The following is a 15,524-nucleotide window of genomic DNA, read 5'->3' on the forward strand; positions in this document are numbered from 1 at the left end:
AAATGTTTTGAGAATGATGTACAAATGTGCTTTACACAATTGATGTATGTATGGATTGCGATAACAGTTATATGAGCCCCTAATAAAATGTTTAAAAAAAAGAGTTAGTCTTAGGAACCCCCAGGGGCAATTCTACCCTACCCTATAAGGGGTTGCAACGAGTGGAATTGACTTGATGGCTTTTAAAATTTGAGTTTAGGCTTCTTTGTTTGTTTATGCCAACTGGGTGACAGTATCACTAGAGTGAGATTCTTTTACTTCAGTTCTTTCCCTTATTTTAACCCCTTTATGCTTGGGTCAAGAATGTCTTAGTCCTCAAAGTAACATCCTTGCTTTTCAGCACTCTAAGGAGGTCTTGTGCAGCAGATTTACCTAATGCAACATGTCTTGTGCTCTCTTGACTGCTGTTTCCATGAGCATTGATTGTGGGTCCAAGCAAAATGAAATCCCTGACCACTTTAACCATTTCTCCATTTATCATGGAGATTGGTCCACTTGTGAGGATTTGGGTCTTCCTTACATGGAGTAGTAATCCATATTGAGACCTGCAATCTTTGATCTTCATCAGCAAGTGCTTCAAGTCCTCCTTGCTCTCAGCAAGCAAGGTTGTATAATCAGCATATCACCTTTTGTTAATAAGCCTTCTTCCAATCCCTTCTTTCCAGATTTCCAATTTCTAAGAGAACATTGTTCCCTAAGCAGTTAGGAGGAAGACTAGTGAAAGGAAGCAGGGCTGTCTGGGCCAAGTAGGCATGGCACTTGGACCTTCTCCCCTCTCAGGGTGGTCATGTTTAATCTTGCTCCATATGTATTTCTTTACTGGTGTGAATTCGTCCAACTTGCCATAACGTGAATTCTCCACAATGACATGTTCTAAACTCACTGCCTTCAAGTTGATGTGATTCATAGCAACCCTAGAGGGCAGTGTAGAACTGCCCCTGTAAGTTTCTGAGACTGTAATTCTTTATGTGAGTAGAAAGCCCCGCCTTTCTCCCGAGTAATGGCCGGTAGTTCAAAGCTGCTGACCTTGCAGTTAGCCCCTAAAGTGTAACCACTACATGACCAAGGCTCCTTATAAGTTACATGTTACCTGGTGCTTATTCCACGAAACCTGTGATTTCACTGTGCTTTTTTAGAATAGAAATAAGTTGCATTTGCCTAATGAATTTTTTTCCACCAAGGAGTAAGATTTACTACTTAAATGTGTTCCTCATGTTTAAAATGTCCCTAATAATACCCTTACTGATTGTAGAAGCCCTGGTAGTGTCATGGTTAAGTGCTTAGTGTTAACTCCAGGGTCAGCAGTTCCAGTCCCCCAGCTGCTCTATGGGAGGAAAATGCGGGAGTCTACTTCCATGAAGATTGTAGCATTGGAAGCCCCTTGGGGCAAGTCTGCTCTATACGACAGGGTCGCTAGGAGTCAGAACGGACTTGATGGTAGGGTTCTTGATCTTATGCTGGTCACAGCACTGACCATTTTATGTATATAATATCTAGTTGCCATAGCAACCCTGACCTAAGGAGTAGCTCTCTTCTATAGTGAAGGAAACAGAAATTCAGAGAGAAAAAGTAAAATGTTTAGCTTAGCCTTTGTTTGACTTGTAAATGATGGAGCTGATTCGAAAGCCTGCCCGCTTTTGATTCTACATTGCTTGCCTCTGTCTTTCAGAAGCACTTTAGATGTTTTGGTGCCGGGTTTAAGGGACTCTGTAGAGTGGGTTAGCATGTTGACTCCAGCAGTGTAAGGAATTTATCAGAGCACTACGGGAAGTGTTTTGTGATATATTTGTTCGATTTTAAACTCTTGTTAAATCCAGCCAGCTTATTATTAATGCTTTTTAAGGATGGTCCCATAATTAATAATAGCATCTAGCATAGTACAAAGCAATAAATGCCGATGAAATACTTGCTGCTTGAAAAAAAAATAAGAGAGAGGCCGCAGGTAACGGAGAGGGGCTTGTCCTATTAAACTCATTTCTTGGAATGTGAGGTGGGAAGGGTTCTCCTATTTCAGCCTGCTGCAGCACAGGGCTGAAACTGGAGCCTCGATTCAAGCCACCCCGGCCCTTTCCCTTTGCTTTGCAACCACGGTTGCTGTCGCCAGGTGAAGAGACTAATGGAGGGTCACGGTGACTGTGTTTTGCATCTGCTGCTAAAACCCATTTTAGACCGTTTCATTCTCCTCAAACTTCGATGAGAAAGGCTGCTTTGAAAATGGAGAGGCAATGAGCGGCTGCCAAATAAGTAGGTGTTCAAGTCCTGCCTGAGAAGCCTGTGCAGACGATGCTGATGGAGTGTTGTTTTTTTCTCTCCTGCCAGTTAGCAGTTTAATCTCAAATAGTTTCTCCCTGGGGGTGGTATAAGAGTCCAAGCATTCCTTAGAGTCTTGCTTTTTCCATCCCCCACTTGTGGAGTGTAGAGTCAGGTGGGTGTGACTTTCCCAAAGACTGCTTAGGTTTTGTCACTTCTCTAGGTCAAATGGAGACAGAACATTAAAGTTCTCTGCAGTAGATCTGTTTGGAAGCTGAGAAAAACAAGCCATTTGGTCAGCCTGTATGTGTCATATATTAGCCCTCACTCCTCCCCATAGCGGTCAGTCTGTAGGAAGGATATACTGCTCAGCTTTCAGAAGAGTTGATGGTTCTTGATTCTTTTTGAAATTTACTATGGTTAGTTGATCCTCATGGTTGGCTCTCAAGATCACTTCAGGAGAAACTTAAAACAAAATAAACCCTACTGCCATGATGTTGATCCTGAGTCAGTGACCCTAGGGTTTCTGAGGCTATACAGCTTTACAAGAGCACACAACCTCATCTTCCTTAGGATGATTGCCTGGTGGGTTTGAACCACCAGCCTCATGGTTAGCAATCTAATGCTTACCCTGTAATACCACCAGGTCTCCCAGCAGAAACAAACAAACAAAAAAAAACCCCCATTAGTCTCTTTATATGATAAGCTAACCAAAAAAACCCAACCCAACCCAAAAACCTATTGCCGGGAAGTCAGAATTGCCAGGAAGTCAAATTCTGACTGAGAGTGACCGTGTAACGTAATCATTAATAATTAGAGTCCAGGGCCTGATTAAACAGATTAGTAGTAGCCTTTTTGCTTTCTTAATTTTTAATGATTTAATTTGTGGTTGTTTGATATTGACTTCCAGATGGTTGTATTTGCTGAATCCTGTATGGTGGCCACCAGGACTGTCTGCTCTTATCAGGGAGTGAGTACCTAAAATATGACTTATTTAATTAACCATTGTTTAAGGTGATTTTTGACTTGTGGCTTGTTCTTTTGCTAGTGTGGTGGTGTAGTTCTATGAAACTTTTTAGAAAAAGAATAATAGCTAACAATTATTATGTATTTACTATTAATTACTGTGCTAAGTGCTTTGTATCTATTATACCCAATTAAATCTTCAGTACTTTCCTATTAAGAAGTTTTGTTATACTAATTTTACAGGTACAGAAAATGAGGCCTATGGGTGCTAAAGAGCTTGCCTATAGCACAGTATATATTGGAAGTAGGTTGTGACTCCGGCAGCCTGACCTCAGAGCCTTAACTACCCTGCTGTACATCAAGCTGGCGCCTTCTGTTTTATATATATTAGAGCTTTATGTACGATTTCCACTCCTAAAATCTCCCTTTGTCATTTTCTAGAGTTGGTATACATGCAGGGTCTCCCACTTCAACTCTAATAATCTTTCGTTTTAGTGGTTATCAGTTGGTTTCTTGGAAATATTTTCAGCTTTCAGCATTTTCGTTTCAGGTGAGTTGATCATGCTGCCTTGCTGACGGTATTTGTTCGGCAGCTGTGTTTTGTAGTTCGGGATACTCAACTCTCTGTGGAGCTGAACAGTTAAGACAGCTACATTTTGGGGGTTATGCAATAATTTATGAGGACAGATTGCTATTCTAGGTTTGTCTTAGAGACATATGGAAATTAATTTTTTTTGTCTAGATGTACAGATGGGGAATTTCTGGAAGCATCTTATGTAGAAGAGAAAGAAATCTGCTCAGAATTTAAAATTAGCCATGAGGAATTAAAAAGGAGGAACAGATTTTGTTGGGTGTTTGAGATAAAAAATCGTTCACATTAAAAAAAACCCTAACAATTCTATTGACATAATTCACGTATCATTTAATCCAGTAATTTAAATATATTAAAAAGAATTGTACAATCATCACCACAATCAATTTTCTTTCACACTTTCTGTCTGTAGAGCCAGTCTGTGTTGCACTATTACTGTGAGACACTGACTTACTGATATTCTTCTGAACACTTTAATTTTTGGAGCACAATTTCTAAATCTATGAAGCAATCATAATTGATAGTATGCTATTTTATTGTGCTTTGGGATTTACTTGTGCATTCTGAAATTTTAACAACTCTTAACTGAGGTGATTAATACTGTGTCAGGTGACATGTATGCCTATATAAAATTGTATTTCTCATATATTTTATCAATAAACATCCTTTTTTATTGTGAACTTCTTAATGACATTATTTAAATTGGTCAAACTGTGCAATTCACCCACATTCAGTGTTATAAATAACTATATTTGAGAGTGCTTCTCCCACCCCCAATCCTTGGTCATTACCAATGAGTGTTCATCTCTGTATAGATCTATTCATATCTTCTTATAAAAGAGCCAACAGGCAATATTTACTTTTTGTGTTTGACTTGTTTCATTCAGTACAATCTCCAGAGTCATCCATCTTATGTTTCAAGGACTTTTCATTGTTCTTCATGGCTTCTAGATCCCACTGTATGTAAGTACCATACTTTATTTGTCCTTTCCTTTGTTCTTGGACACTTGGGTTGCTTCCATCTCTTTTCCTACTGTGAATAACGTTTCAGTGAACCCAAGTGTGCGTTTGCCTCTTTTTGTCACTGCTCTTAGGGTCCATTCCAAGGAGGGGACCATGAGGAATTTCATTTCTAGCTTCTCGAGGGATCGCAATACAATCTTCTGTAGTGCTTGTACTATTTTACAGCCCACCTGCAATGGATAAGGCTTGTAACCTCCTCACATCCTCTCCCGCATTTTTCTGTACAAAGTACTTTCAAAAGCTCTCTGAAAGAAGACTTACATTGACTGCCCTTTTTGGGGAGAGAAAAAGAAAAACCTTGAAAACAGCAATCTTTAAATGGGGCATTTCATATTGCTTTCCCTTGAACCTTATTCTTTTTTTTTTTTTTTAAGAGGACAGGAAGGGCCTCCCCTTTTATTAGTCTTTTTATTGGGAGCTCTTACAGATATTTTAACAATTCATAATTCAGTTAGATCAAGCATTTGCTACCATCATCAGTTTCAAAACATTTTTTTCATCTTGAACTCTTTGATATCAGCTCCTCTTTATCCCTTCCCCCACCCTCCCCCCAGAACCCTTATTATTATATCATATATTATTATTATTGCTATTATTATTTGCCATGTCTTACATCATCCAGTGTATCCATTCACCTGCAATTCTGTTATTTGTTACCCTCGAGTGGGGTTATACAGTCATCATTGCTGTCAGCTTCCCCGCACTCCCACCCCACCTTCCCAGACCCTCAGGGAATCATTAATCCCTTTAATGTTTCTGAAGGGTTATCTATCTCTTGGCTTTCATGCATCAAACATTCTAAAGTATACAAATGAACATACACAGGTGGAACAAGATTAATGAGGTAAAACAAAGACCATAATAGTAAGGGGAAGAAATATTAAAGAACCAGAGTATAGTTATGTGTTTCATCAGTGCTATACTGTTCCTTAGATTTATCATTCCTTTCATGTAGCCCTTCTGTGAGGGACTGTCCAGTTATCGTACAGGTGAGTTTTGGGTCTCCACTTTGTCCACACTCCTTCACTTCAATTTGATGGCTTGTTTTTGAACTTCTGATACCCATCTTCATCGACACCTCATGAGCACACAGGCTGGTGTGCTTCTTCCATGTGGGCTTTGTTGCAGCTCTGATTGGTCGCTAGCTTAACTTCCAATCTTTAAGACCCCAGATGCTCTATCTTTTAATAGTTGGGCACCTTCAGCTTTCTTCACCACATTTGCGAATGCACCCATTTTGTCTTCAGTGATTGTGTTGGGAAGGTATCATACATTGTCACATTATTAGAACAAACCATTCTTGTACTGAGGTAAGATTAACTAGAGGCCCAAAGTGCATCTGCTTCCTGTTGTTTATAAGTATACACTCCCCCCCCCCCCACACACATAGACAAATACACCTATCTTTATATATTTACATACGAGGGGTAGGCCAACCCCCCCCCCACCCCCCCAAAAAAAAGAACCAGAGTTCTGCTAGGTGAAGTGGAGCTTTCGTAGTATGCATTTTTCCCGCTAGGCAAGAATCAAGAAACTCACTCTGAGTTAGTGCACCCAGTGGCATCACCCGGGGAAGGTTCTCTATGGTCACTATGAATGTTTTCATAAAAGCAGTATGGTGGTTATGTAATTGTCAACTTAAGGCTTAAGAGTGTAGGGGTGGAGTCTAGCCTGTCAATCAGATCATAGCCAATGAGGCTTCTGTGTGGGCATAGCCTTCCCCTAAGAATTCTGGTAATTCCGGTATTTCCTCCTTGGAGGTGGATTCCTCTCTGTTCACATCCTGGGAGACATAGCAGCTGACAAGACACATGGACCCACCCTGATGCAGCCCTGGGTGCTGGAGAAGCCATGCAGAGACCCCTGCCAGTGCTAAGATGTTTCCAATGCCACTGGATCCAAAGACTTTGGTATTGGACATATGGGCTAATGGACTTGATCTGGACTGGGCTGGAATGTTTTCTCAATGTTTAATTGCTCTTGTATATAAATCTCTTTCTTATACATATATGTGTGTCGCTGGATTTGTTTCTCTAGTCTACCCAGACTAACACAAGTAGTTTGCTCCACCTTCTTTTTTGTGATAGCTGACAAGAGAACAGTGTGCAGCTGTGAAATTTTGTTTCATGCTTGGGAGAAATGCCCCAGAAATGGTTGTGATATTGAATACAGCTTATAAGGACAGCACTATGGGAAAAACTAAAGTGGTTTTCTCGTTTCAAAAAAGTTAAAATGTCGGTTCATGTTGTGGATGACTGCCAACTTCCTGAATGGGTGAAAATGTCTACTCGTAGTGCATTTGGAGTTTATTCCACCAGGTGAGTTCTGAAAAGATTGTGTAACAGTGTGTGACAGAAAGGCCTGATTTGTGGGAGATAGGGGACTGGTTTTGCCACCAGGACAATACACCTGCTCACACAGTCATCTCAGTGTGCCAGTTTGGGGCAACAAAGCAGCATGCCTTTCTTTACCCACACACCTTACTCACTTGACCTCATTCCATACAACTTCTTTTTGTTTCCACGAATGCAGAGGGACATGAAAGGACAGCGATTTGAAGACATAGAAGAGGTGACGAAAAACAAAAGAGAGGTGCTGTCAGCCATCCAAACAAATGTTTGAAAAATGTTTCCCAGAATGGAATCGCTTGAGGACTAAGGCGTGCTTGAAGCAGGCCATGGTAGTTTCATTTGTCTCCTGTGCTTGTGAAAGTTGAACATTGAATAAGGAGGACCGAAGAAGAATTGATACATTTGAATTTTGGTGCTGGAGAAGAATATAGAAAGTACTATGGAATGCTAAAATGATAAACTGATGTATCTTGGAAGAAGTATGACCAGACTGCTCCTTTAGAAGCCAGGGTTATGAGACTTCCTCTTCCATACTTTGGATGTGTTTTCAGAAGAGAACAGTCACTGGGGAAGGGCATGATGCTTGCTAAAGTGGAAGGGCAGTGAAAAAGAGGAAGGCTTCCATGAGGCTGATTGACACAGTGGCTACTCCAATGGGGTCAGGCATAGAAACAAATGTGAGCATGCTGCAGGACCAGGCAGTGTCTCCTTCTATTGTGCGTAAAGTCTCTTTGGGTTGAAATTGACTCGATAGCACCTAACAACAATCACCCATCAATGAAATAAGTCATATCAATGATTGTGATATGATTCCAGCACCAAAATGATGAAGACTGAGCGACACGTCATATATCATACACAAGACCTCTCTAAGCTGGAATCCACTCAGGAATAACTAACAAAAAGACTTGGATATAGTGCTTGGATAAGCAAATTAATGCTTGAGTTAGAAAATCAACATTCTCCTCATTTTTGCTAAATACTCAGTATTGCTTTTAGGATTGCAGCATCCACTACTCTGGGTGTCCTAGCTTTAGTAATGGCAGACACTGGATTCTGGCATTGACATCAGCGTTGCCAAAGTAGAATTATGTATACCAACCTCATTGTTTCATAACGAGCATTCTTCATAGAAAGCGCCAGAAGTGCAAAGGTTGATTATGGAAGATTGTGTTAGTCCAGGTAGACTAGAGAAACAAATCCATAAACACACATATGTGTATAAGAAACTTTTATGTACAAGAGCATTAAGTATTAAGCAAACATCCCAGCCCAGTTCAGATCAAGTTCATAAGTCCGATATTAGCCCTTATGTCTGATACCAATCTATAAATTCCTCTGTAGACTCATGCAACACATGCAATGACGCTGAGTGCAGGAAGACCACAGGCCAGTGGGTGGAAAGTCTTGTGGATACTGTGACTGTGGAAGCATCTCAACACTGGCAGGGATCTTCACATGGCTGATCCAGGGCTCTAGCATTGCACCATGTGTCGTCAGAAGGAATGTCTCCCAGGGAGGAAGCGTAATCCCCCATCAGCGAGCTATTTATCTCCTTAGCGCCTCCAAATGAGGTCTTCAAGCTGCGACCTGATTAACGGGCTAGACGCCACCCCTTCACTCTTAACTCTCAAATTGACAACAGATTATGTAACTACCACAAAGATGTTCATAATTTAACATAGAAAATAAAGGCATTTTGCATATTACATAAAAAAGAATGGAATCACAGATTTGAAAACCTGTATTAAGTATAACGGAGAGTACTTTGAAGGTCATAAGATTGTTTTGTAAAAAAGTTTAAATACATAGCTTTGAAAAAAAATTCCATTTTTTCCGTAACCCCTTGTATATGCATATCTCTCTCTCTCTATCTATCTCTATTTAATTTTACTTTATTATTCTTTCCTCTTTTTCTTTTTTCTTTCCTCCTGTCCCACTGCCATGTTTACCCATTGTTCACCTATCAGTAATTCTTCTCGGATATGTTTCAGTTGGTCAAACACGACCAGGAATGCTCCACCTCCTCACTGTCAATTTTAGAACACGTGCTCTTCCCATGGTCCTGTCGTTATTGGCTCACCATCCCCTCCCCTGGCCTCCTCCCCTCTTACTCCCCACCCTCTCCCCACCAACTGTAGGTCCCTTTGCTTTCTCCTTGGAGTCCTTGCACCGTATTCTAATCTCTAGGAGTCCAAGAAATACTTGTTTTGAACATGGAAGACCGTGTTACACAACTGAGGTAGGAGCAAATGCTCTAAGAAGACTTGTAACATTTGAGACTGAAATCACTATGAATATATTAGCACTTATTTGTATTAGAGTTTTGGCAGGTTCTAAGAACTCAGGCTCTTAAAGGGCCTCAGTGATCTTCCAGAGATGATAGGCATACATCCTTACTTCTCTTTCAGTGGGGTTTCCAGTGTATTTTTCTGAAAGGATTTTAGGCTTAAAAGTAGCTGTGTTTTCAATGTAATTTTCGAGACTTTTAAAAATTTGTGTTTTAATTAATTTTTAAGTGAGGAATTCATTATGCAATATTGAAAATGTTGCCTTGGAATTGATTGTCTTTTTCATTTTATCAAAAACTATTAGGAAGACGAGGCTTTCTACTCCTGTGAAGAGTTTCAGTTTGGGGAATCCACACGGGCCGTTCTGCCCTGTTTTCTAGGGTCTCTGAGAGTCAAACTTAACCGGACGGGAGAGAGTTTGCTCTGGTTTATTGGGAAGGCACCTAGAAGTAGCGAAGACTTTCAGAGCGCCGTCTCCCCATATGTCTGTTCTTTCATATGATCTGACCATTTGATTACTGACATGTGTTTTTCTTTGACTCATTAGATGTACACTGTTAAAAATATCTTGACTGAAAAGATATTAACTGTAACCTACCTTTTTAATGGATTAAGAGGAATGTTTCATCAAGTTAGGAGTTTTGTAGCAGGTGGCGTCGATTAGGATTTTGTTTTCACTTGGCAAGGACAACAAGATGAGCACTTGAAGGGGGACAACAGTGTTTGCTTTGTAAGTGGTGCTGTTGAGCAGTGACCACGTGCTTTCGTTTCACAGCCAAGGTAAACTCCAAACAGACCGTTTCCTGCCTTTTCTTCAAGTGGGTCCTGTGAGTTGGTGTTTATCACCGACTAGAATACCATTAAGTCGTACAAACCACATAGCTTGACCATGAAATCAAACAGCTGTTTCAAAGGACTCTTTGTAAATCGATTTTATTTTTTTATTTTTCAGGCACATCAGTAAAAGAACATTGTGCAATATATGTATGAATATTGGGACTTTCTCCCTCCCTTCCTCCTTTTGTCCCTTCCTGCCTTTCATCCGCTGTTCGGCTTTCTTTAAAGCGAGTTTAAGTGTGAAGATTTCTGCACAGGCGCACCTCCTTTTATTGCACTTTGCCTTGTTGTACCTCGCCGAGACTGCTTTTTACAGATGGAAGGGTTGTGGCTGCCTTGCATCCAGCAAGTCTGTCGGTGTCATTTTTTTCAACAGTGTATGCTCACTTCATATGTCTTAATCACATTTTGGTAATTCTTAACATTATTTCAAACTTTTTCATAATGTGATTACACAGTTAGTAAACTATAGGATAGTGTAAGCATAACTTTTATATGTACTAGGAAATCAAAAAAGCTGAGTGACCTGCTTTATTGTGATAGTTGCTTTATGGCTGTGTTCTTGGTACACTTGTAGTGGCTTTGGGTTAGTCTTTGCTACATAATACCTGCTATCATTAGCGTTATCTTCATGCTAAGAGTAATAGGCCATTGCATTTTTTTTCATCTTTAAAAAAAAATTTTTTTTATTGAGGGCTCGTACAATTCCCATCACAGTCCATATATACATCCATTGTGTCAAGCACATATGTACATTTGCTGCCCTCATCAATCTCAAAACACCTGCCTTCCACTTTAGCCCTTAATATCATTTGCTCATTCCCCTCCCCCCTCTCCCCTGCCCCATGAACTCTTCAAAATTCATAAATTATTATAGTTTTGTCATAAGTTACACTGTCTGACGTCTCCCTCCGCCCTCTTATCTGCTGTCCATCACCCTGGGAGGAGGCTATACCTAGATTCTTGTAATTGGTTACCCTCTTCCACCCCACATTCCCCCCACCCTCCAGGCATCCCCCCTCTCACCACTGGTCCTGAAGGAGTCATCCGTCCTGGATTCCCTGTGTTTCAAGTTGCCATCTGTACCAGTGTACATCCTCTGGTTTAGCCAGATTTGCAGGGCAGAATTGGGACCATGATATTGGGGGGGAGGAAGCATTTAAGAACTCGAGGAAAGTTACATGTTTCATCGCTGCTCCCCTGCACCCTGATTAGCTTGTCTCCTCCCCACATCCCCTCAGCAGGGGGGTGTTCGGTTTAGGCCATTGTATTTAATCAAATCAAACCGTGTAGTTGGTTTTTGGTGCTGTTTTTCAGAGCTAACAGTAAGTTATTCTGTGAGATGTGGCCTCCGCTACTTTAGTACGATTTTATAGAACTATGGTCTTTGGCCTTTTGCTTTATGGTTAAGGGGAAGGACTCTATCCCTAAAGAATGGTGTCTTACAGTATGGAGAACTTATCACAGTGTTTAGGTATCGCATGTGACTGTTGAACCTTTTAGGTTTGGATGTCTGGAATGTTTTCAGCATGTGCCTATGTTTACAGTTGTCCTTAGTTTCGATCTTCCTTTTGTAGGATATGTGAACTTATTGGTTGTATAGAACTTTTAATGTCAATCTTCGATTGTACTAATATGAAATGCTTCTGTGATAAAACTCATTGCTATCGAGTTATTTCCAACTCATAGTGATCCTACAGGACAGGGTAGAACTGCCCTTGTGAGTTTCCGAGACTTGTCCTTTGGAGCTGCTGGTGGTTTAGAACTGCCAAATTTGTGATTAGCAGCTCCACGCATAACCACTATGCCATCAGGGCGCCTTGCTTCTCTCGTAGTCCTTAAAAAGCACCGAGAATTATAGCGTTATTATGTAGTAAGAGCTGTATTCCAATATAAGTATTGTACAGTTAGGCATTTGTATGTATACACACACTCTTTAATTGTGAGTTAAAGTTGGGCAATCACATGTATAAAATGGGGAGATTATTTCAAAGATCTTAGGCTTATTTTAGGGTAATAAAGATATCTCCCCCCAAAAGAAGAATTGGACAAGTGCACAAAGACATGTACAAGGATGCTTAGAACAGAAACACCCATAAGATTGAAAACAAAAATGGCTCCAAAACAAAGGAGTGGTGAAACAATGCATGCGTCATACATTGAGACTCTCAGCTTCCAGAGATGCATATGGAAGGATATGCAGGCAGTAAAATGACTGGGTGTATATGTCATCATTATAGCTGCATGGTCATACCATTGTGAGAGAATAAAGCAGATTCTAAAACTGAAAAATAATTGATTTAACAGTGTGTCCTAAGTTTATGATGCCTATAGAACTGTATTTAATGCAGTTATAGAATTGATAAACAGCCATAAATCTTATCCTCTGTCAAAGATTCTATAGCCTTTAACTGCTGACTCGGTGTGTTATAGAAATTCACATGGGAAGCAACAAAGCCCACATGGAACAACATATCAGCCTGTGTGGTCACGAGATGTCGAACGGATCACTGAAGACAAATGGGTGCATACGCAAATGTGGCAAAGAAAGCTGATGGTGCCTGGCTATCAAAAAGTATAGCGTCTGGGGTCTTAAAGGCTTGAAGGCAATCAAGCGGCCATCAAGCTCAGAAGCAACAAAGCCCACATGGAAGAAGCACACCAGCCTATGCAACCACGAGGTGTCGAAGGGATCAGGTATAAGGCATCATCAGAACAAAAAATCTTACCATAGTGAATGATGGGGGGAGTGTGGAGTGGAGACCCAAAGCCCATTAGTAGGCCACTGGAGATCCCCTTGCAGAGGGGTCTCGGGGAGGAGATGAGCCAGTCAGGGTGCTATGTAACAACGATGAGAAATACAACTTTCCTCTAGTTCCTAAATGTTTCCTCCCCGCTCCCACTACCATGACTAGAATTCGACCTTACAAGTCTGGCTAGACCAGAGGATGTACACTGGTACAGATAGGAACTGAAAATCCAGGGGATCCAGGGTGGATGAGCCCTACAGGACCAGTGGTGTGAGTGGCGAAACAGGGAGGGTGGAGGGAGAGTGGGTAGGAAGGAGGGAACCGATTACAAGGAACTATATGTGACCTCCTCCCTGGGGGACGGACAACAGAAAAGTGGGTGAGGGGAGACGTCGGACAGGGCAAGATATGACAAAATACCAATTTATAAACTATCAAGGGCTCATGAGGGAGGGGGGAGTAGGGAGGGAGGGGAAAAATGAGGACCTAATGTCGGGGGTTTAAGTGGAGAGAAAATGTTTTGAGAATGAAGTACAAATGCACTTTACACTGATGTGTGTATGGATTGTGATAAGAGTTGTATGAGCCCCCAATAAAATGTTTAAAAAAAAAAGAAATTCACATGGGAGAGATTATCACAGGACATAGAGATTGAAGAAAACTTTATGGATATTTTATTTATGGACATCATGACCAAAGGCTGGGGCTTGAAGATAGAATTAGGAGAGACATTGGTGTGGAGGAGGGAATTGGCAGTATAAGGAACCCAGTGAAGGGAAATTGCAGGATGTATTTGAGGGGCCACTTTAGTTATAGCACATGAGGCATATATTGGGATGTATATAGGAAGGTGAGATTGGGGCAAGGACATCTTGGGCATTGAGTACCATGTGTAGGAGACTCTAAACTTTTGTGAAACAGTGAACTGATTGATCTTTTATTTATCTGATAATCAGTCAAGCATTGGCTATCTCCCAGATACAAACTAGGGAGCACAGCCTTGAAGGTCCTAGAGTTAACATCTCTCTGTCTTGGTGACATTTCTGCTGACAAAAGTCTAGATCAGACATTTGGTTATACATTTATGGTACTTCATTGGTCAATTTACAAGCCATTGATTTCCCTAAACGTCAAATGTGTAAGTTCCTAGAAACTTTGGGTTCTTGTAAACCAGTCAAAAATTGTACAGGAAGTGATGTTTTCATCACTGACCAAAATTATTTTGAAGACTAAAGTGCACCTGACACACCTCAGGCTAGATTCAATTGCCTGAAATACATACAAAAGCTGGATAGTGAATAAGGAAGACCGAGGAAGACTGATGCTTTAATTAATGGTGCTGGTGAAGACGATTGGCTGTTCCATGGGCTGCCAGAAGAACAGACAAATCTGTGTTGGAAGAAGCTAGACTGCTCTGTAGAAGCAAGGGGGTGAGACATCTTTCCATGTACTTTGGCTGTGTTACCGGGAGAGACTTATCTCTGGAGAAGGATATCTTGCTTGTTAAAGTAGAGGGTCAGTAAGAAGGAAGATCCTCAAGAGGACACAGTGGCTGCAGCAGTGGACTCAAACGGAGCAGTGATGGTGATGGTGGAACCGAGCCAGGCAATATTTCATTCTGTGTACATGGAGTTACGATGAGTGAGAACCAACTTGTTGGCCCCTAAGAACAGCAACAACCACCATCATTTTAATATTTTACATAATGAATTTTCAGTAGAGACTTTTGATTTCTTTGTACCTCAAGATAGATCTTTAATTCTTTTTCTAAAGTTTTATCGGCATATAATTCACACATCATAATCCAACAGTTCAGTCATATTAAGAAGAATTGGACAATCATCCCTACAATCAATTTTAGAATATTTTCTTCATTTTTGCATTTACTTATCGATATTAGTTTTCATTCTCCCCCAACCTCTTGCACCATACTCTCAAGGACACATTAATTTAGTTATTGTCTATATAGATTTACCTATCCTGGATTTCATATACAGGAAAATATGAAAAACAAACAAAAAACTTAAAAAAAACCCTAAAAACAATAAAAAAAGAAAAATTCTAAAAAGAAAGCAGAAAATATTAAGAACAGAAGTAACTTTAAAATAGGTCAAAAGGGAGATCGGATGATAAGGTGTTAAATTTTAACCGAACTGCATCTGCGATAATCCATTTTCGAAAGCATTCTGCACGATAGCAAGGTTATTCACATCCTTGTACTGCCAATGGTCAGAGGGGATTCACCAGAGGCTTCACGCACATGTATTTCTCCTTTACTTAAAAAAAAAAAAAAAAAAAAAAACAATTTTTAAATGGGTCAAAGGGGCAATCAAATAGGATGTTACATTTTAACCTAACTACTTCTATAACTATAATTGACTGTCCAGAGCTATCTGTCTGTTAAAAAGGTTATTCATATCCTGCCATTGTGGTCAGAGGGAATTCATTGGCGGCTTAATCCTTA

At 40.5% G+C, this 15,524-nt stretch overlaps 1 protein-coding gene across 2 annotated transcripts in view; it reads left to right on the forward strand.

The window, feature by feature from the left end:
- DISP1 (dispatched RND transporter family member 1) overlaps positions 1-15,524 on the forward strand; it is a 218,988-nt gene that overhangs the window by 18,544 nt on the left and 184,920 nt on the right. For both annotated transcript variants that reach the window (XM_045298064.1, XM_045298065.1), the window contains exon 2: positions 3,161-3,220. The gene's annotated coding sequence lies outside the window, so the exon portion shown is untranslated. The remainder of the gene's footprint in view (positions 1-3,160; positions 3,221-15,524) is intronic.

This window comes from Echinops telfairi, unplaced genomic scaffold (assembly GCF_000313985.2).
Source record: "Echinops telfairi isolate 266 unplaced genomic scaffold, ASM31398v2 ScPeMD7_7424;HRSCAF=8462, whole genome shotgun sequence".
Taxonomy (NCBI): Eukaryota; Metazoa; Chordata; class Mammalia; order Afrosoricida; family Tenrecidae; genus Echinops; species Echinops telfairi.